The following is a 23,434-nucleotide window of genomic DNA, read 5'->3' on the forward strand; positions in this document are numbered from 1 at the left end:
ATGGCCGTTTGTATTTGAATGTTTCACTAGCACCTTAAATTCAACATGTGTGAAACTGGGTTTAATTGCTTTCCCTGTCAACCAAATAATCCAATCGTGTCCCTGACCTTGCCTTCAGTCTCGGCGTTCTCCAGGCTAGGTAGAGTAAAATTAACTTCCAAAGAAGATTTTTCATATTTACTCCGTCGCTCATGCTTAAGTGAAGAGTTTCATAAAGTTGCTTTCTGAAATGTGATTCTATAACACAAACCCAAACTTCTTAACAATGGCATTCAAGACCGTCTGGAATTTACGCTGAATCTTTCCAAACCCTCCCTTGTTTTTAATAGTTTGCTCCAGTCAAACCCACTCTGTGTACAGTTGCCAGGTCACCTCTGTTTAGATTATCTTTTCCGCATCTGTTTGGGCCCTTTATCTTTAGACTATGTGTTGCCACAACAGCAGGCCCAACCTTAGTGGAAGCCAACCCACCCCTCAAGGGCTGAATCCAATAAGACACTCTTCTCAAGCTTCTCATTCTCCAGTCAGCAGGGATCTCCCTGGCCTCTCAGAGTATTTGGCTCCTGTACTGCTGGTGGCTCAGACGGTAAAGCGTGTGCCTACAACGTGGGAGACCCAGGTTCAATCCCTGGGTCGGGAAGATCTCCTGGAGAAGGAAATGGCAACCCACTCCAGTATTCTTGCCTGGAAAATCCCATGGACGGAGAAGCCTGGTAAGCTATAGTCCACCGGGTCGCAAAGAGTCAGACACGACTGAGTGGCTACACTTACTTACTTACTGCATATAGTAGGTCCTACTTGTACCTAGCATGCTTTTAAAATGATTTATGCATGCCCTCATCTCCCTTCCAGAGTTTAAACTTCTTGAGAGACCCTGAATTTCATCTACTGTTTAACTAATTAAACAAATAGGCCACTAGACTGAGTCTGAAGCTTTGGTACCCTCATGAGCAACGGAAACTAAGCCAGAGCCAATTCCTCTGAAGGCAGCGGCACTGGAGAGGACAAAATTTAAGAATAACCAAGCACAAAGAACCAATTAGGCCTTCCAAATAAGGCAACCACTTAAGCTACAGCCAATCAAATAATTTCCTTGTTTTGCTCCTGCATTTACTTGTAGGGGGTGATGTAGAGCCGCAGGTTCCCAATCTTTTTGGCACCACCAGGGACAGGTGTCCCAGAAGATCATTTTTAAAGGGAGGATTGGGGGAGGACGATGGGATGTTTTCTGGAAGATTAAAGTGCATTACATTTATTGTGCCCTATAATTCCATTACCACAGCATCAGCTCCACCTCAGATCCCGGAGGGTGGGGATCCCTGATCTAGAGGATGTGATTCAGAGTTGACCGGGGAACTAGACCCAAGCAGGGTGCTGGGACCCCTCCCCTGTCCTTGGAACGCACCTTCTGCTCACCATTGCAGTGGCTGGAGCCATTTTCAAAGTCTCAGCCTTGAGAGAGCATTGCGTTCTGAGATCACGTGGCTGGTACAGACTGAACCTCTGTATAAAATTCTAAGACACGGTGGGCAGGTGGGAAGGAAGCAGAGATCCACACCCTCAGCTTGCAGCGCCAAGACAAGCCTCCTAGGTAAGTTCCCTCGCTTATTAAACCAGCCACTTACCAGTCTGGAGTGGCTGCCTCTCTCTCTCCTTGCCCTCCTTGTGCTGCGGTCCGCTTTAGATTTCACCTGGGAAGCTGCCAGAGATTTCCCGCCAACAGCGCTCCGTAAAAGCCTTTGCTGGCTGCGACCGGAAGAGTGCGCGCCCAGGCCCAGCCACTTCCGGCTTGCTCCTGCGGGATTTCTACCTGTGTATATATTCAAATAAACTTGAACATGTTAATTTCCCTCAGTTTATCTTTTAACACTTCCACCACTTTCCTAAGGGTCTTTGTAAAAAGTAACCTTTCTGGGGCTTCCCTGGCAAGCCAGTGGTTAAACCTCCAGGCTTCCACGGCAGAGGCGTGCCAAGTTTGGTCTCTAGCGGGAGAACTAAGATCCCACATGCTGAACAGTGGGACCTAAAAAAGAAAAAAAAATTTTTTTAACTGCCTTTTCTAAGTGTTTTTGTAACCTCAATATTTGTTGAACGGTAATCCCCGATGGCTCAGCGGTAAAGAATTTGCCTGCAATGCACAAGATGCAGACTATGGTTGGGATCCTTGGGGAGAGAAGATACCCTGAGTCAGGAAGATCCCCTGCAGGAGAGCTCCGCAACCCACTCCAGTATTTTTGCCTGAGAAATTCCATGGACAGAGGATCCTGGCTGGCTACAGCCCATGGGGTCACAAAGAGTCAGACAGACCTGAACAATTAAGCACACGCAACACACACATTCACAGTACACCAACAGCCTTATTTTACAAAATGAAGTGATGCCCAGTGAGTTTAGATACATACTGAAGGGCACACAATGGTCTTAGCAGAACTATTAGACTTATGCTCAGTTTATTTTTTTTCTACCATGACATCACAGTAAATATAGATATTAAATAATCATATATTTTATTAACAGAGAAGAATTTAAAATTTTTTAATGGAGAAGAACAGAAGAACAGGGCTTGATTATATACTATCCCAAATCAATAATTCTGTCTGTTCTTGAAAAAAGGAAATATGTATTGTCAAATTATGTGTGTGTGTATATATATATATATATATATCTGGTAGCTCAGCTGGTAAAGAATCCACCTAAAATGCAAGAGACCCTGGTTCGATTCCTGGGTCAGGAAGCTCCCCTGGAGAAGGGATAAACTGCCCGTTCCAGGATTCTTGGGCTTCTCTGGTGGCTCAGACAGTGAAGAATCTGCCTGCAGTGTGGGAGACCTGGGTTTGATCACTGGGTTAGGAAGATCCCCCACAGGAGGACACGGCAACCCATCCCAGTTTTCTTGCCTGGAGAATCCCCATGGACAGAGTAGCCTGGTGGGCTATGGTCCATGCGGTTGTAAAAAGTCGGACACGGCTGAGCGACTAAGCACAGCCCAGATACATCCTAAGAAAACCAGTAGCATCTACCTTGTAAAGTCCTTGCAAAATGTCTTTTCATCAAGATTTGCCTTCTTATTCTTTGACTTGTTTAAAAAAAAAAAAAAGCTTTATTGAGCTATAATTGACTCTGAACATACAGCATATATTTAGAATACAAGTCTTTACATATGTTTACAAACATCAAACCATCACCAAAATCAAGATAGTGAATATATGCATCACACTCAGAGTTTTCCTCAACCCTTCCTTCCCGACCCTTTCCTCAACTCTTCAGTACTCACCCCAACCCCAGCCATGCAACCATAAGGCTAGTTTCTGTCACTGTAGGAGAATTTGCATTTTAACAGCAAATTAATATTGACTCAAGCATGTATGTTTTTATCTGGCTGCATGATTATTTTGAGATTTATTCACATTATTGCATTTCTCCATAGTTCACTCATATTGCTGTAAGTAGTATTCCATTGTATGGATATACCAGTTTATCAATTCACCTGCTGATGTAAATTGGGCTTGTTTCTACTTGGGGGGTATTAAAGCTGCTATGAACATTGATGTACAAGTTTTTGTATGGACATTCCATCTAGGAATGGAATGGCCAGGTTGTATGGAAGTATGTGTTTAATTATTTAAGAAACTGCCAAACCATTCTCCAAACTATTTTCCATCCTTATCAGCAGTGTATGGGAGTTCTAGTTCTTTTGCATCTTTGCCTTGACTAACTTGATTTGGTTAGTTTTTAAATTTCATCCATTCTCATAGGTGGTTCACCTTTGAATTTTTAAAAATTTATGTGCCAGGCATTGGCAGCAGGGGTACAAAGATTGATGATATATACCCCTTCTTTCATAGATGTGGCAGCCAATGAGAAAATAAATAAACATAATTTTAGTATGTGGTAAATCCTTTAATATAAGTTTGTAGAAATTCTTTCAGGAACACAGGGAAGAGAAATCAAAGACAGTTTAGGGAAGACTTTTAGAGATTTGCTATTTGAAAGATACCTTGACATTACCCAGCTAGAAAAGAAGAAAAAACAGACATAAAAGCACAGAAGATCACGGCATTTATAGAGACAGGTAAAGGCATGTATGCATAGTGCATGAGTGGTGGGATCAGGGTTGGAAAGAAGAGTAAGGGGTGAATTTTAAAAGAACTTTTCTGCCATGTTAAGGCGGTCAAGTATCTTGAGTCTGGGGACAGGCACCTACAGATCTGTGCTTTTGAAAACATAAAACAGACAAAGCTCTGAAGAATGGGCTGGATGGAAAAGAGGCTGAGCAAGACGACACCGAGGAGGCTAATCAAAAGAAAATGATGAGGGTCTACATTTATGTTTTACTTTCCAAATAAAGAAAAATTCAACCTGATATATTTTTGAGAACTATAATAAAAATTAAAAGTCTTTCTCCCTCCCTCTCTCTCTTCCTCTCTCTTTCTCATAAAGACATTGATTTCCCAAAGGACCGTATTCTTTATTATTCACTTACAGTGGAATCCTCTGAGAGGGAAAGTTTTTGAATCCTTAGCATCCATTTATTCTCCTAGAGATTTCAACTGCTATTTAGTCTTTTAATAAGAGAAAACCCACAAAACTCAAAACTCCTAGCACACGCCCTTAGAGAGTTTACAGAGGGTTTTCATTAGATTACGTACGTCTTACCATCCAGCACCACATTCTCTTCTGTAACTCCATTAAGTAGGAATAATTATTCTTGCAGTATATTTGAAAGTTCCATAGGGCAAAAGCCACAGCATATGGTTTTGACTCTGATCACTCCTCTTAATAAAAAAAAAAAGTTTAAGTGGTGTATGGTATAAATTTATAAGTAATATTACTGCCTGGGGTATATAAAAATTCTCATTTATGACTAAAAATTGCAAAAAGGCCCTTTTCACAAATTTTATTTTTCCATAAGAATGAGCAGTAATTTCACAGTCTAATAAAATGGCTACATGTATGTATTTCCAAATCCATCTTAATATGTCCTGTATACTAGAAAGAGCAAAACATATTTCAACTCTTCATTTACATGCATTCTGAAGTATGTCATAAACATAATCCTAAATATGTTTCCCATATATTAAATAAGATATGTTGCCCTTCAGCAATGATTACTAACCAGTTTTGGTGTAGAAAGGAATAACTACGCGTGTCCTTTTATATACAAAAAAAAACAAAGGAGGCTTCAGGAACAATTGTTGCATTTTACCTGTTTGTTAATGTATCTACTCAACGAATATTTACCAAGGTTCTACAATGTATAAGACAATTAATGGGACTTCCCTGGTGGCTCAGATGGTCAAGAATCTGCCTGCAATGCAAAAGACCCAGGTTCGATTCCTGGGCCAGGAAGATGCTCTGAAGAAGGGAATGGCTACCCACGCCAATGTATACTCTTCTGATGAATTCCATGGACAGAGGAGCTTATGGGCTACAGTCCATGGGGGTCTCAAAGAGTCAGACGCAACTGAGCAACTAACACTGTTGTTTGTTAATGTATTTATTCAACAAATATTTACTAAGTTCTACAATGTATAAGACAATTAGTCGCCGGATAGACCCAGGCCCCAACTTCTTAATGCTTAACTTATTTCATCTTTAAAGCACTCTCTCATATTAAGGTTCCTTAATACTTCTATACTGCAGAATTTCTCAAATTTGTACTATGGACAACCACCAAAATGTCTCCAGATGGTACCACGCATTCCCTTGGGGACAAAATCAACTCACAATGAAAATCATTGCTCTATTAAAACAAAGAGAACTGTGCTTTTCACTTTAAATAATGCTGGCTGGTTGTTTGGTTTTTTTTTTTTTTTTTTCAGGAAATTAATATATGATACAGTATTATTAACTAAGGCACAGATTTTGCTCAAATTTCACAAAATTTTATGCTAGAGTCCATAGTTTTCACACCTTATTCAAGATTCCACATTGTATTTAGTTATATTGAACAGCTTCAGCTCCATGCAACAAATTCTGATAAATCTTTTTTCATTTTTATTCTGCTACAAATATTTTCTAATTTTCCTCATTAGGGCTTCTTAGATACACCCATCATTTAAAACTGTACATTTAATTTTCAAATACATGAGGTGTTTAAAGCATCTTTGATATTAATTTATCATTTTGAGAAGTTTCTTGAAAAATTTGATAAATTTAACTTCTCACTTAAATGCTTTCTTCTCTTCAATCACCCTCTGTGATTTTTCAGTCTTTTAACTTTATTGAGGCTTTCAAAGGCTAAGTCAAAGATCTCTCTTGGTAAATGTCACACTGCACTTGAAAATATGTAGGTTATTTTCAAATATCTTTTGATACTGATTCCTAACATAATTCGACAGAACCAATTCTGTATGATCTCAAAACCTTTACAGCATGAAATTTTTACACCTTATTTTATGTCCCTATGTTCCAGTGTCTCCTGGTTTACAGTCTATGGGAACATTGGAATAGAATTTGTATTCTGCTTTTGTGTGAAAACTGCATAAATCTTAATTATGTTGAATTGATTCATAGTGCTTTTCAGGTCTACTATATCCTTCTACTTTTCTCTTTATTCATTCTATTAATTTTCAAGAGCTTAATATTGAAACTCCAACTAAAAATCTTTATTTACTTAAAAAAAATTGAAATATATAGTAGAACTATATGTAACTTTTTTTGGTATTTTCCAAGTCTCCTGTAAATGTGTTATCATAATTTCAAGATATAAAAAATTAAAAATAAATAATGCTGTTTAAAAAAATATTTAGCTGAATTTGAATTTAATACTATTTCTAAAGATAACCAAAATCTGAGTAAAAAGTAAAATAAAATTCTATCATTTTGATACTTCGTAAAATGTCCATGTTACTTAATAGCTTGATATTTGTTATATAGTCCAAATACTTAGATGACTGAATATTCCATTTTTATGTAGAAAAGTAGTAAGTTTTCTTTTGAAATGTAATGTTTCACATAATTGCTTAAAAAGATACATCTATTTAATTTATTTTCCAAAATCCCACAGTAGCTTAACTGTTGTAAATCAAAGTATGTATATCATAAACATGAACTGCTCTATAATGCAAAATCCCTACACTGCATTCAAATTATTTTATTCAATTTATTTGAATCTGGACAGACTGTGAGTAATCATATCATAAAGATTTGTCAGTTATGATTGAGTAACCAACCCATCTTTCCAAATGTGAACCCAGCTTTATAGTGGTGGAAAAATATAGCTTTCAGATTTTGCATAACATGTATCAAAAAGCTCATAAGATTTTTTAAACATCAGATAAGTGTTTCTGAAAACTGAATGTAAGTTATTTAACTGAATCTAAGGTATATAACTTTCTAGTAACAAAAGTGGGAAGTTAATAAAAATAAAATTTTAAGAAAATAGAAATTACATCCTGCAATTCAAAACAAAGCATAATTTTTCATCCACTTTTTCCCATCCTTTTAAAGGTTAATTACAATGTAATCTTTTTTTTTTATATAGACAAAGTATTATATTTTTAATTTTACCTTTAGTATTAGTCACTCAGTTGTGTCTGACTCTTTGTGACCCCATGGTGGGTAGCTCTCCAGGCTCCTCTGTCCATGGAATCTCCAGGCAAAAAATACTGGAGTGAGTTGCCATGCTCTTCTCCAGGGGATCTTCCCCACCCAGGAATCAAACCCAGGCCTCCTACATTGCAGGTGATTTCTTTATCATCTGAGCCACCAGGGAAGCCCAATTTTTTCTTTTTTTCCTTAAGCTATCTAAAGTGGTTATACTCTTCAGCCTTTCTCTGTTTAAAGTGAAATCTGTTTTGAAATCAGGCATTGTTTAATTCTTCCACTACATGCTAATACAAAACAAAGTTAACCTCTTAGTAGGCAACTCAGTTTTATAAATGTATTGGCTGATGAGCATCCTTACAACTTCCCTATGAAAATCAATCTCAAATTATTGATTTAGAAGCAATGTCTATTTACCTCAGTGAGATAAGATCGTAATTAGAATCTAACCAGCCAAAAGGATAATTAGATATCATAATTTATTTCTTTTAACTTAAAAGTGATTCCTGGCATAATGCAACAAAGAAAATCCACAATGGATTTTCAAGAACTCTAATTTCAGGATGTGTGTTGAAATTGGTCTTCGTAGATAATTTATGTGCATTATTTTCTTATGCGCTTATTATCTTATGTAGCCAAGGAGGGACAGGTGATCAAGAGGGATATTGTTAAACAGGATCAGTTCATTATCTGATCCATTCTGCTTTGGCAGTTGTATGATTCTATGACTATCATTTACTGTAAATTAGGGAGATAATAACTACCACAAACCACACTGTATTCACAAACTGGGTACAAAGCTCTTATGTATAAACTTATACTATTTGAGAAGGCGCTAACATAAATTGCATGTTATTAAGCATGTAGCATCCATGGTACATGAGAAGAGAAGCAAAAGGCAAAGAAGAAAAGGAAAGATATTCCCATTTGAATGCAGAGTTCCAAAAAATAGCATGGAGACATAAGAAAGCCTTCCTCAGTGATCAATGCAAAGAAATAGAGGAAAACGATAGAATGGAAAAGACTAGAGATCTTTTCAAGAAAATTAGTGCTACTAAGGGAACATTTCATGCAAAGGTGAGCACAATAAAGGATAGAAATGGTATGGACCTAACAGAAGCCGAAGATATTAAGAAGAGGTGGCAAGAATACACAGAAGAACTATACAAAAAAGATCTTCATAACCCAGATAACTACGATGGTATGATCACTCACCTAGAGGTAAACATCCTGGAATGTGAAATCAAGTGGGCTTTGACTTCAAGGCCTCCAAGTTCGTAAGAAGCACCACTATGAACAAAGCTAATGGAGGTGATGGAATTCCAGTTAAGCTATTGCAAATCCTAAAAGATGATGCTGTGAAAGTGCTGCACTCAATATGCCAGTGAATTTGGAAAACTCAGCAGTGGCCACAGGATTGGAAAAGGTCAGTTTTCATTCCAATCCCAAAAAAAGGCAATGTCAAAGAATGTTTAAAGTACTACACAGTTGCACTCATATCACACGCTATCAAAGTAATGCTCAAAATTCTCCAAGCCAGGCTTCAACAGTATATGAACCAAGAACTTCCAGATGTTCAAGCTGGATTTAGAAAAGGCAGAGGAACCAGAGATCAAATTGCCACCATCCGCTGGATCATCAAAAATGATAGACAGTTCCAGAAAAACATCTACCTCTGCTTTATTGACTATGCCAAAGCCTTTGACTGTGTGGATCACAACAAACTGTGGAAAATTCTTCAAAAGATGGGAATACCAGACCACCAGCCTGCCTCCTGAGAAATCTGTATGCAGTTCAAGAAGCAACAGTTAGAACTGGACGTGGAACAGACTGGTTCCAAATAGGAAACGGAGTTTGTCAAGGTTATATATTGTCACCCTGCTTATTTAATTTATATGCAGATTATATCATGCGAATTGCTGGGTTGGATGAAGCACAAGCTGGAAACAAGATTTCTGGGAGAAATATCAATAACCTCAGATGTGCAGATGATACCACTCTTATGGCAGAAAGTGAAGAACTAAAGAGCCTCTTGATGAAAGTGAAAGAAGAGAGTGAAAAAGTTGGCTTAAAACTCAACATTCAGAAAACTAAGATCATGGTATCCAGTCCCATCACTTCATGGCAAATAGATGGGGAAACAATGGAAACAGTGACAGACTTTATTTTCTTGGGCTCCAAAATCACTGCAGATGGTGACTGCAGCCATGAAATTAACAGATGCTTGCTCCTTGGAAGAAAAGCTGTGACTAACCTAGACAGCCTATTAGCAGAGACATTACTTTGTCAACAAAAGTCCATCTAGTCAAAGCTATGGTTTTTCCAGTAGTCATGTATGGCTGTAAGAGTTGGACTATAAAGAAAGCTGAGCACTGAAGAATTGATGCTTTTGAACTGTGGTGTTGGAGAAGACTCTTAAAGAGTCCCTTGGACTGCAAGGAGATCCAACCAGTCCATCCAAAAGGAAATCAGTCTTGAATATTCATTGGAAGGACTGATGCTGAAGCTGAAACCCCAATACTTTGGCCACCTAATGTGATGAATTGACTCATTGGAAAAGACCCTGATGCTGGGAAAGACAGGAGGAGAAGGGTCAACAGAGGATAAGATGGTTGGATAGTATCACCGACTCAATGGACACGAGTTTGAACAAGCTTCGGGAGTTGGTAAAGGACAGGGAAGCCTGGTGTGATGCAGTCCAGGGGATTGCAAAGAGTCGGACACCACTGAGTGACTGAACTGACTGAGCTGCTCCATGGTACAAACGGACAGGAACACAACGGCATGTTCTTAACCATCATGCTGTGTTTCTTTCTTTCCTGGTCTCTTGAAGTAAGATTCTGATATTTTATGTTCATATTTTACGCATTTTTTAAGAGTGAGGATGTCAGCACTGGTTACAATAGTAACATTTACCTATTGATATTTCTGTCTGCCTTTGGAAGCATATACAGAGTATTCTTGTCTTTGATGTTGGTGTCTGCAAAGATCCCTAGTAACTGGCAAAAAGAATAACTTCTTGGCTAAAAGGACAGTTTAGAGTAATAAAACAGAAACTTTTTTGTTAGAAAGGCTGTGATTCAATCTTGGCTTCCTTACTTAGCAGATGGTCAACTTATTGACTCCATGGAGACTTCCTTTTATTATTTGTAAATGAGAACATTCTACTTTGCTTCATCCTTTGGTTAAGATGAATTGAATCTGCCCCAATTATTATTATAATATTATTATGGCTATTAACAGTTCTTTCTCTAGCTATTATTATTACTGCTGTTTTTGTTCAGTTGCTAACTCATGCCCTACTCTTTGTCACCCCATGGACTGCAGCACACCAGGCTTCCCTGTCCTTCACCATCTCCTGGAGCTTGCTCAAACTCTTGTCCATTGTGTGGGTGATGCCATCCAACCATTTCATCCAAGTTAAGATTTATTATTGAAGGTGTATTTATTTCCATAAATATTTATTATGATAAAGAAAGATTTCATAAAGGAGATACATATAGCTTGTAGCTACAGAAGATTAGGGAGTAGGGGAAAAATAGCATCTTAGGGACCAGAGGCAAGGCAGTGTTCACAGCACACATGGAAGACAGATTACAAAAAAAAACAAAAACAGAAGTTTATCCGCATTCCATCAGATACACAAACCACTTTCCTATTCAAGGTTGCCTGACATAGTCTCCCCTCCAGCTGCAAGAGTGATTAGGAATCGACCTCAAGTGTTGTTCCCTTACAATATGTTCTCTTCAAGAACAGATAGAGGGATCTTTTTAAAAACATAAATCCAATTATATTACTCCTGAGTTAAAATCTTCTAATGGTTTTCTATCACAGTTAAAGAAACTCCAACCTCCATGCCCTGCCTGTGAGGCAGTATGTGATCTAGCGCCACTATTTTTTCCCGTCTCCTCTCACTCCTCTGGGACTTCCCTGGTGTTCCAGTGATGAAGAACTTCGCTTCCCCTGCAGGGGGCATGGGTTTGCTCCCTAGTTGAGGAACTAAGACCCCCACATGCCACACAGCACGGCCCTCCCCCCAAAAAATGGCCTTCTCACACCTCTTCTGCCCCCTCACACTAGAATCTAGCCATGAGTATCTTTATTTCAGCTTCTCAAGCATCAAGTTTATTCCCTCAGAGCCTCTGCACTCTCCGCCTGGAATTTTCTGTACAGATAATTATATAACACATATGATCATTCAGATCTCAACTAAAAAGTCACCTTCACAGGGAGACTTATCATTTCCTAATGTTTTTCATTATTTCTAATGTACTTGTTTATAATCCATTTCACATCACTATAAAGTCAGGAGGGCATAGGGACTTTTTAAAAACCACATTCCTTTGTAGTGGGAGGGGACAAAGTATGTTGCTGATTCACTTTGTAGGTCTGGGACAATTTCAAAACACAGCAAAATATTTTACATTTCTATTATTTGTTTCAAACTTTTTTGACCCACAAAATGCAAAGAAGAAACACAACAACCTCTTTGAGCCAATTATTTGTATTTTCCAGTTCTTGGAGCTTAACCAACATTTTTAGATATCACATCCAGAACATTTCGGTTTAGTTACAATGTACAGTATTTTGAAAATTATTGGTCAAATACTGAAGGTATGGATACAAGGATAGGTCATATAATTAAAATAAACAACCAAAAAAAAAAAAAAATCCACAAATTGAGGACTGCTTTTCCTGTAGTAGAAAGCAACATTATAGCTTATTACTTAGAGAGAAAGGTGTCTTATTACAAAACCTATAACTCACTTCCTTTGCAACATTAACTGCAAAGAGTTTTATTTCAGCACATGTTACAACACCCTCTAATTCACAAATCCTGTTCAGGTTAATAGAAAAGAAGGTTTGAAATTCCATGATTATGACTGAGCACTCTTTCTTCAGATATTGCCTGTTTGACTATCTTAAATTGGATTTACTGTAACGACTGAAAATATGACATGGTAGGATCTTTGTTCTTATGGTCCAGGACTTTAATTTAACTGTGTAGCTTTGACACGTCATTTTACTGCTTTGAAGCAAAGAGGACAAGTGAAGCCATTTAAAAAGAAAGAGAAGAAGAAAAAAAACCCTAGAAGTTAACTTGTAGTAATAAAGTGAGGAAGAAATTTTTTCGTTTATTCTGTCCTTAGGCCTGTCTATCCTCACATCATCACATTTTCAGGAAGGAAGATTGGCTGAAAGCTGGCTCCAACTAAATCCTTTTTAGTGCTGTTTCATTGAAGGACTGGAAAGTGACAATTCCTATCAAGCAGCTGGTTTTTTCTTCCCCTGCCAGACTCCAGGGCATTCATATTAAACTGAGAAAAACCACAACTCAATCCTCGGTCTTCCACTTAATTTTTCATACAAATTTAAGGTCAGACTGTGGCCTAGCAACCAGTGAGGTGCTTGTAACACGTGAAAAGTTACACACCAGACCGCTCCTCTGAATATGGTCACCACATTACCTGACAACTAGAGAATGTTTTTAAGATGCTAGTAGAGAAATTATTTGGTTCAAAGATGAGTTTTGAATGCTGCACTAATTCTTCTAAGTTAGTTTTTACTTCCTGTGGATTGTGAAGTTTTGCCAGTAAGCAGAGTTGAAAAGTTTAAATTTATTTTTGTAAAAGCATGCATTTCTTTTTCAAACATAAATAATTACAATTAAATAACCTATCATAGATAATTATAGGCAAGTTATGAAGCCTGGTGGGCTACAGTCCATGGGGTCTCAAAGAATCAGACACAACTGAGTAACCAACATTTACTTATAGATATTTAGTGAATAAGAAAATAGCAGGAGAACTATGTATGTTCTTGAACCTGGAATTTCCATTTAAAAGCAAACTATTGTGTTGTTTCTGTTCCTTTTATTTGCTGATGCACATGCTTATTATTTTTCATTAATTGAATAAAAATGGTCCGTGTGTTGTATGACATTTTTCTTCAAGAAACATTCATTATTTGCTTACGTTTTTGATAGAACCTCAAATACTTTATTTTTCAACTTGATAATTCTTGTTCCAATTACTCATCCGAAGGGAAACGCAAATATTAAACTACGTTCGTTATGAGTCAGCTCTTAAGTTGCTCTCAAGTCTTTCGGTTAACATCTTCTATGAATTGACCATGTGATGCCTTAGAAAGTCCTGAACTCTATGTTTTTCTGATGACTAGATTGGCCCCTCAGTAACATTTGCTCATCATCAATATTCTATGAATGAGGTGGCATTTCATTGGAAGAAGCAGATTGAAAACTTGTGTCTCCTATTCTGTCACATCTGGGTAAAGCTCCCAATGCTATTGTTTTTACTTTCTTTTAATCTCACAAAGAAATATTAAAATTGAAGGACTGACCCTGTGTTCAAAGTTATTGTCAGAAACAGTGAAGTCATAGGTTTCTGTTTTTAATAATCCCTCACAAAACACAGAACGTCGTTAATCATAAATGACTGCAGATTCCCTAGATCCTGGCATTGCTATGGGGCCTGAGCATTTTTAAGTGTCTTATAAATTTGATCAGACAACAGCCTCATGACATTGCATAAAAATCTGGCTGTGATGGAAAGATGAAACAACAGTTGAAAGCATTAAAATACTTAGAAACCGAAGATAGTTTTATTACATTTCAATAAAATATGTCTAATTTTCAAGTACTCTTCAACTTTCATGTTTCACTAACATATCAATCAACAACTATTTATTGAGTGAATACAATGTGTTCAGCACCATTAAGCACTGTAGGGAATACAGAGACTTATGAGAAATTTATTCATTCATGAAACACTATTTTCAGCATCTGAGTGCAAGGCTCTATCCTGAGTGCTTTGGAAATACAAATACTCTGTGCTTCTTGAAGATAGTGAAGTGAAGTCACTGTCGTGTCTGACTCTTTGCGACCCCATGGACTGTAGCCTACTAGGCTCCTCCGTCTACGGGATTTTCCAGGCAAGAATACTGAAGGGGGTTGCCATTTCCTTCTCCAGGAGATCTTCCCCACCCAGGGATTGAACCCGGGTCTTCCACATTGTAGGCAGATGCGTTACCATCTAAGCCACCAGGAAAGTCCCGATAAAGTAGACATAATTCCTTTCTTCAAGAAACCTCCCTCCTACCTTTTGTGTGTAAAATTCTTACACATAAGATTTAGAAAGATTACAGGAGAAGTGAAACATGCTGAAGTTCTGATAAAGAAACTCTCTTTCTGCTTTTGTTTTGAGGGAATATTACCTACTTGAGATGGAAACCAACTTGGGTCTTCAACTTGGAAGTCAGGTAAGAGAGAAAACAATGAATGCTATGCTCTGAGTGTTCATGTCTCCACAACATTCCTGTGTTGAAATTTTAATCCCCAAAGTGATAGTATTAGGAGGTGGAGCTAGACTCATCTTCTTCCCTATTAGCTTTAGCTGCTTTTCAGCTTCAATGGCCAACCCCTGATTTTCTTAAAGGGCGAGAGAGTAAATATTTTATGCTTGGGAGCCAACCATCTCTGTCAATACCAGTCTCAATTTCAGTGCAACAGCAGTCATAGGCAATACACAGAAGAACAAGCAAGGCCCACATCTAATACAGAACCTGAAAGCTGGTCCACAGCCTATGTTTTGCTGACCTTGGCTCTAGACAATCAACAAAACTCTACATTTTGACCCCTGCTTTGTACTGTTTTCCAATTTTCAGGGTGTAAATATTCCCACAATGGTGATTTCAATCTACCAAGTCCACATTCTCGCTTGCACAGTTAATAAGAGATGCAACGTAGCATTATCAGTATTTCCACCATTTAGATACAATATGTGCAAATAACCTCAAGAGCATAATGGTAATATACAGTAAAATGATTATGATGTGATGAATTTTGAGTATTTATTACCTTTGTTTTTTAATAAGACTTTTAATTATAAGTTTATAATTTATTTTTAATGGCTGTTTGACAATTTGCTAACAAAATTGTTGAAAGATTAATATTCACTCTTGGGAGTTGGAATAAGCTTTCTCTGTTGGTTGCAAAACTGGCAGAAGGTCTTGAATGTCAAACTGAAGGGATAAGGATGTAATCCAATAGGTAAGATAGAGTTTTAGAAGAGTTTTGAAATTGTGAATTGCATGATTGTGGCTGTGCTTCAAGAAGATTTATCTGAAAGCATTGTTACAGATGAATTAAACTGGGGACAAATTGAAAAACAGAACACTAATTAGGAAGTTTTTAGAGTGGTTAAAAAATATTATAAGAAAGTAACTATAATGGAGACAATAGGAATAAAAAGGAAGACACTAAGGTTAAAGACTACAGGGAAGTAAAACCAATATATCTTGGCTATTGATTGGATCTGTAGTAGAAGGCAATGGGTGGAGTTAAAGATGACTTCAATTCCAAGATTTTTTAACTTGTGTGATTATAAGTATGTAAATTGCATTGATGAAATTAGGATAGTCAAATGTTTATGTGCAATTTACTTTAAGATAACTAAGGTTACATACAGCAAAAAAAAAAATCCTATATAAAAGAAAAAATTATTTTCTCACATAAATTGATGATCAAAAAATTTTCGTTACTGCCTCCCCATTATGAAGTAACTAGAGCCTCTTGATGAAAGTGAAAGACGAGAGTGAAAAAGTTGGCTTAAAGCTCAACATTCAGAAAACTAAGATCATGGCATCCAGTTCAATCACTTCATGGCAAATAGATGGGGAAACAGTGGAAACAGTGGCTGACTTTATTTTTTTGGGCTCCAAAATCACTGCAGATGGTAATTGCAGCCATGAAATTAAAGAACACTTGCTCCTTGGAAGGAAAGTTATGACCAACCTAGATAGCATATTAAAAAGCAGAGACATTACTTTGCCAACAAAGGTCAGTCTAGTCAAAGGTATGGTTTTTCCAGTGGTCATGTATGGATGTGAGAGTTGGACTTATAAAGAAAGCTGAGCATCGAAGAATTGATGCTTTTGAACTGTGGTGTTGGAGAAGACTGTTAAGAGTCCCTTGGACTGCAAGGAGATCCAACCAGTCCATCCTAAAGGAGATCAGCCCTGGGTGTTCATTGGAGGGACTGATGTTGAAGCTGAAACTCCAATACTTTGGCCACCTGATGCAAAGAGCTGACTCATTGGAAAAGACCCTGATGCTGGGAAAGATTGAGGGCAGGAAGAGCAGGGGATAACAGAGGATGAGATGGCTGGATGGCATCACCGACTCAATGGACATGGGTTTGCGTGGACTCTGGGAGTTCGTAATGGACAGGGAGGACTGGCGCGCTGTGGTTCATGGGGTCACAAAGAGTCGGACACGACTGAGCGACTGAACTGAACTGAACTGAACTGAAATTAATTTGAGCAAGGTACTTACTCTTTCTGGACTATAGCTTTCTCAAATTGTAAAATAAAAATTATAATAGTAACCCACCAATAATATTCCCAATAGGTTGTGAATTTTAAATGAAACTGTTCAAATAAAGTACCTAGAACAGTGCTTGGCACAAAATAAGTGGTAAATAACATGTATAAATGACTATTTTTTTATTAGTAGAAGTAAACACTAATGGAATATTCAAGACATATGCCATCTTGAAATTTTTGCAATTCATAGTGTATCTCTGCTCTGCCTGTTCACTTGGTTGGTTCCTCATTCTTCATCTTTCACCTTTAATTTCCACCTCTGAGAAAAATTCTCTGACTACCCAGTCAAAAGTAGGTCTTCTGTTACTTTCTTTGTTCTCACTTTATTCTGTGATAGCATTTATCACAATGTTTAACTCTTATTTATTTGACTACTGTTTTAGTCTATCATTTCTAAGTGACTGAACTTCCATGAAGGAAGAACCAATCTCTTTCTAACTGACCATCTCTCTGGGGTATCTAGGCCTAGACTAAGCACAAATTGGAGAAAAGCTGTAAAACAAGAACACAGATTTTTGCAATAATGTCCTGTGTAGTTTCAGCAATACACAATAAGAATTTTAAAATAAAATGTTTTCAAATGCTCTTTATTAGACTTCGAAGCTGAAATCTAAGTCTTACAGGTCAGCATCGCTTTCTATGGAATCCACAGGTTCATGTATATTGTGTGATTGGCACCATATTAGGAATTGAGATAAGTTAAAAAAAAATTACACATGGTCAAGATCTTATTGTTGGATCAGAAGATAGACTTATAGAAAACGAATTGCAAATAATATGGATAAAAATCACAGGGGCAAATGAATGGCATTCATTCAGCAGTTGTTGAGATAAGCTTAAGTGCCAAAACAATAAGAGCTGTGAGTCATCATCTCCACTCAGTGAGGAATGGCAAATTCCCAGATGGCTTTAGTTTGGTGTGGCTCTGAAACACAAATATTGTACTCTTAAAGGGAAAATGATATTTCAGCATTTCTGTTCCCATGGGGGGGAAAAAAATGAAGAATTGTAAATCTTTGACGAGGAAGTTCATTTTCACCACGCTTTTAACCTCAGTTTCAAATGGCAAAAATAAATCCACTTTGTGTTTGGACAAATATTTATGTTTCTATTTCTAACAAATGACAATGAATTTAGATTTTAAGTTTGCCTCCTTGAAAAATTATTTAAATAAAATAGCTATTACTTAAGCAAGTTACTGAAATACAGTAGCCAGGGAACATAAATTTTGGCTTTCTTTCCGTCTTGTGAGCTGCCAAGTTCAATTTCATAAATTACCCAAGTTTTCTAAAGTGTACACTGAAAGATATTTCCTAAAAGTGTGTATAGATTATTAATAAAGTTTATTAACAAATGTCTTATTTCTTAATGTAGCAAGATGACACACTTCTACATGATGAACTAAACAGGTACATAAAATATTTTCACATGGTTATATATGTGAGTTAGAATGAAGTTAGATATATTTCAAAATCTATTTTTCAATAAAGAAAAGTAACTTTTTCCACTATGGTGTACATATGGTGTACAAATCACTATGGTGATTTATGTTTACATGTATTTTAAAATTTACAGTTGTAATTTATATTTCCTTTATTTTTGTTGGTGTAACTAAGATATTTGAACATCAAATATTTAAAAAATCCTTTTATCTATTAAATGTATGCAAATATGTTTTTAACTTCAGGTATACATTTGAATGATTAATGATTTCATACATTAGTCAAAAATGTGTAATCTTTAATCTCATGATAACTGTACTAATATTGTCCCCTAGGCTGTCATAGTAAAAAGACAACACATGATCAATAACTCTTCCCTAAAAGGGCTCAGCATCAAAAGAATTGTTCATTACTTAAAGCCAAGGGTCTTGTTTGTGCTATCTCTGATGATTGATATTTTTAAGATGATATTCCTCCATCTCTCTTCTAGCATCTGTAAATTTCCATTCTTTAAGATTAACAAATATAAAAGAATTTCCTTATGGAGTAAGACAAAATTGCTATCTGCTTTCTGTTCAAGTCAATGAAGTTGATGCCAAGAAAAGTGCACAGAATTATCGAGGCAAGGTTTTAGCTATTCAAACTGCAACATTTATTTGCTTTCTGTGTTTATATGTATGCAACAAGAGAAGCCATCCATTTTCTAACTTCTATAGAACAGTCAAATCAGGTCAGAGGAAAGCTAGAAAGAGAATTTCCATACTCTGTATGTTCATTATATAAGCAGAACTGTGCTTGACTTTTTCTTTACAACAAACCAGTGAAATAATAAAAATTATACAGAGACCATCGATTTTAAATGAGTTACGGAAAGAATCCTGCAATACTTAAAGGGACAAGGATCCAAGACTAAATTTGAAAGCTATTCTGGCTCTTTCCTTACATTCCCATCCCAGCAACAACCCACCACCACCACACACACACACAGACAGAAATCATCTTATAGTTAACCAGATAAATCCGTCTCTCTTAAATAAAAAGTTAAGTGGTAATCTTAAAAAATACGAAGTTACAAGAAAAAGTTAAAATTACAAAAAAGTTAAAACTAAACATGAGAAAAATTCACTGGAATAAAATCCTCTGGGGGAAAAAAATAGCTTTGACTAGATGGACCTTTATTAGCGATGTGATGTCTCTTTTTAATACACTGTCTAGGTTTGTCATAGCTTTTCTTCCAAGGAGCAAGCATCTTTTAATTTCATGGCTGCAGTCACCGACTGCAGTGATTTTGGAGCCCAAGAAAATAAAATATATCACTGCTTCTGCTTTTTTCCCTTCTATTTGCCATGAAGTGATGGGACCGGATGCCATGATCTTAGTGTTTTGAATGTTGAGTTTTAAGCCAGTTCTACAATCTTGGGTATAAGAAATGTCAAACTCATAGTCATGAGTTGAACCGTGTCCCCCCACCTTCAATTCACTAATCCTCAGTATCTCAGAATATGACTGTGTTTGGAGATATGTCCTTCATAAGAAGAAATTAGGGTTAAATGAGTCATAGGAGTGGGCACTAAACCAATATAAATGGTCTCCTTATAAGAAGAGGAAATTAGGACAAAGACCATATGAAGAGAGAGAAAGAATACAGTCATCTACAAGCCAAGGAGAGGGGCCTTAGAGGAGATCAGTCCTGCCAACACCATCTAACTTCTACCCTCCAGAATTGTAAAACAATAAATTTCTACTGTTGAAGCCACCCAGCCTGTGGCACTTTATTATAGCTGCCCTAGCAAACTAATGCAGTAATATTGTAAGAAGAGTGTGTGGAATGGAAGATCTTGTGATCATTTAGGAAAATACAATCTTCCAGAAAAAGTATTCTGAAACAAATAAGCAGCAACAAAATGAAAGAAAGAAGATTAAACATTTTTGAGTAAAGAAATACTAAGAATTTCTACATGGTTAAAAAAAATTATCAGAAGCAAAAGCAGGAGATAAATGTCAAGCAGAGAGTATAATTGGAGCTCTCATTACACACAAAGGACTATCTCATAGATACTATCTCATTAATAATAAATCTCAAAAAGAAAATAGACTAAGGATGTGAATTGATATTTCCTGAAAAAATTAATACACGTGATCCTTAAACATGTGAAATGATGCTCTACCTAAATAATAGTAAGAGAAAATATAAATTAAATTCTCATTTTCCAACTATAACTTTAACAAAATTCAAAGTTTGAGAGCACTTTCTGTTGTCAAATCTACAGTGAAACAGGTTGTGGGAGAGGAGAATGAGATTTCTATAAGGAGTAAGTTAGGAATTTCTACTAGTTACAAATGTATTCACTCTTTGACCTACTAATCTTTGGAATTTATCCTATAGATTTACTAGCACCCATATGAAATGATGCACAAGCTTATTCATTGTGGCATTTTTTTGTAACAGCTTAAGTTTTAAAACAGTATCTTTATCCATATTTAGAGAAGTGATTAAATAAGCTACTACATGCACATTCAATGGAACATTATACAACTGTAAAAAGAATAAAAAAGCCCTTTATATACTAACGTAGAAAGAACTCCATGATATATTTAAGTGAAAAAATTAATTATAGAACAATGTAATATATTGTGTTAACTTTAATCTTAAAAAGATAAAATATATATCTGTGTTTTATTTGCCTTGTGTTTGAAGAAACACTGGAGGAACATGCAAGAATCTAAAAAAGTGGCTAATCATGACAGTAATGGACAGAAACAGACAGAAAAGATAAATACAAATGTATTATTTCTGTACTGTTCTGATGTTTGAGCCACATGGATATTTACACAAAAATTACACTAAATTTTAAGAAGAATGATGGAAAGTACCATAAGAATTTTCTACTCTAAATGAAATGAAATTTAAGAATTTTGGAAGAAAAATATGTTCTGTTGGCAAAAAAAGTATGGAAAAGACTCGCTTAAACAATTGAGAAATTCTTTACTCCCAGGTATTTCAAAGAATTCTGCAGGCTACTTATTGTTGTTAGTAACCAATAAGGTAGTTAATATTTGACAGCATGTGCCCAATGTATCCAAATTTAGTTTCCTCTTTTTCTTTCTTTCTAAAAGCACCTATTACTACCTTAAAGAGCAAAGTTTGATAAACCTTATTCTATGTATTAAAATGGCATGTTAATAAAGTGTTCAACCAAGGCAGCAACCTTGGAATACTACATTTTTGTGGTGATTTACTTAAATTGAAGCTTAAATATTGTGGCATTCTTCTACAGACGATCTGCTCTTTTAAAGACTAGGTAAGGGGCTTTCCTGTTGGCTGAGCAGATAAACAATCCACTTGCAATGCATGAGAAGAAAGTAGCTGTGGGTTCGATGAAGGGAATGCAACCCACTCCATTATTCTTGCCTGACAAATCCCATGGACAGAAGAGACTGGAGAGTTTCAGCCCATGGGGTCACCAAGAGTCAGACACGGCTGAGCTGCTCAGCACAAGGAAGTGTTACAGAGGTGCAGAGAAGGTAGTGCCCTTTTTGGTTAAGGTGATTAGAAAAAGATTATTTGTAGGAGTGTGAATCAGCCCTTGAACTAAGGTAATTGATTGATTGAACCAGTAGGTAGGTAATTGATTGAACCAGTGTAATGAATGAAAGTTTCAAAAATGTCACTCTAAGCAGTAAACTGTGGGAAACACTGTCACAAAATGGGTGTCTTTCTGGGATCTTACAAAAAAATCTGTTGGCCATTTTTTTCTTTCTCTGCATGAACCAGTACTATACCGTCTTATTTACTATAGATTCATACTAAGTTCTGACATTTGCTATTACAAATCCTTATTTCCTGGTCTTCCTTAGAAGTCTCCTAACTGATCTTAGACATTCTATCAAATTCCATGAAATTTTTTTTTTCAGTTTATTCAGCTGAGTAACTTTTAACCAGATTTATCTGGGACTTCTAAGAGCCTGTTTTTAGTAATAACCAATATGCCATGCAGTATGGCATGGTGGAAAGAGTCATGGGTCTTCTCACCCTCTATATTTTCTACCCAGCTGAAACCAAGTGATGTTATCTTTAAACTCCATGAACCTCTGATTTTTCATTTATAAAATATACATAGTAGCATTTATCCCATAAAGTTGCTTTGTGAATTAAAAGTTATATAAATGGTAAACTTATATACCCATGGAAGCTTTGGTTATTTATTTTTTTATATCCAATATGTTTAGAAAAAAAAATCACGGAAAGATAATACAAAGCCTCAAGGTAGTTCTTGATTCGGAAGTGTGTGTGTGTGTGTGTGTGTGTGTGTGTGTGTGTGTGTAATTCGATTAAGAACTAAAGCATAGATTAAAAAACAAAACTAAATTCTAATATAGTAACTGAATGGTAAAATGATTTCAGAAAAAACTATTTCTCATTTGAGTAATATACAAAATGAGTTATACTTTTAAATTAGTATTTGTAATTAAAGTGTGTGTGTGTGTGTGAGTGATAGTTGCTCAGTCGTGTCCAACTCTTGGTGACCCCATGGACTGTCGCCTGCCAGTCTCCTCTGTCCATGGAATTCTCCAGGTAGTTGTGCATAAATTTTTATTTATCTAGAAATAGATGTCCATAGCATTTGCTGCTGCTACTAAGTCACTTCAGTCGTGTCCGACTCTGTGCGACCCCAGAGACGGGAGCCCACCAGGCTCCCCCGTCCCTGGGATTCTCCAGGCAAGAACACTGGAGTGGGTTGCCATTTCCTTCTCCAATGCATGAAAGTGAAAATTGAAAGTGAAGTCGCTCAGTCACGTCCAACTCTTAGCGACCCCATGGACTGCAGCCTACCAGGCTCCTCCATCCACATAGCGTTTAAAACCTAGAAAATTGACTCTTCAATCTCAGGCAGTAATTCACCAGAGAAAAATATACAATTCTGCTTTCAGAGAGCCGTGATTGATTGTTAAGCCCAATCGAACCTATCATTTAGTCAATTTTCAGAATCGCTGCTCTGAGTATAACTTTATAGTCATGTCTAAATTTGAAGTAAAATAAA

At 36.6% G+C, this 23,434-nt stretch overlaps 1 long non-coding RNA gene across 1 annotated transcript in view; it reads right to left on the reverse strand.

Moving 5' to 3' along the window:
- Positions 1–698: 698 nt before the first annotated feature.
- Positions 699–23,434, reverse strand: part of LOC122427140 — a 32,159-nt gene continuing 9,423 nt past the window's right edge. Inside the window, exon 3 of the long non-coding RNA XR_006265364.1 lies at positions 699–1,810. This is a non-coding gene — a long non-coding RNA (uncharacterized LOC122427140). The remainder of the gene's footprint in view (positions 1,811–23,434) is intronic.

This window comes from Cervus canadensis, chromosome 25, assembly GCF_019320065.1.
Source record: "Cervus canadensis isolate Bull #8, Minnesota chromosome 25, ASM1932006v1, whole genome shotgun sequence".
NCBI classification, from domain to species: domain Eukaryota; kingdom Metazoa; phylum Chordata; class Mammalia; order Artiodactyla; family Cervidae; genus Cervus; species Cervus canadensis.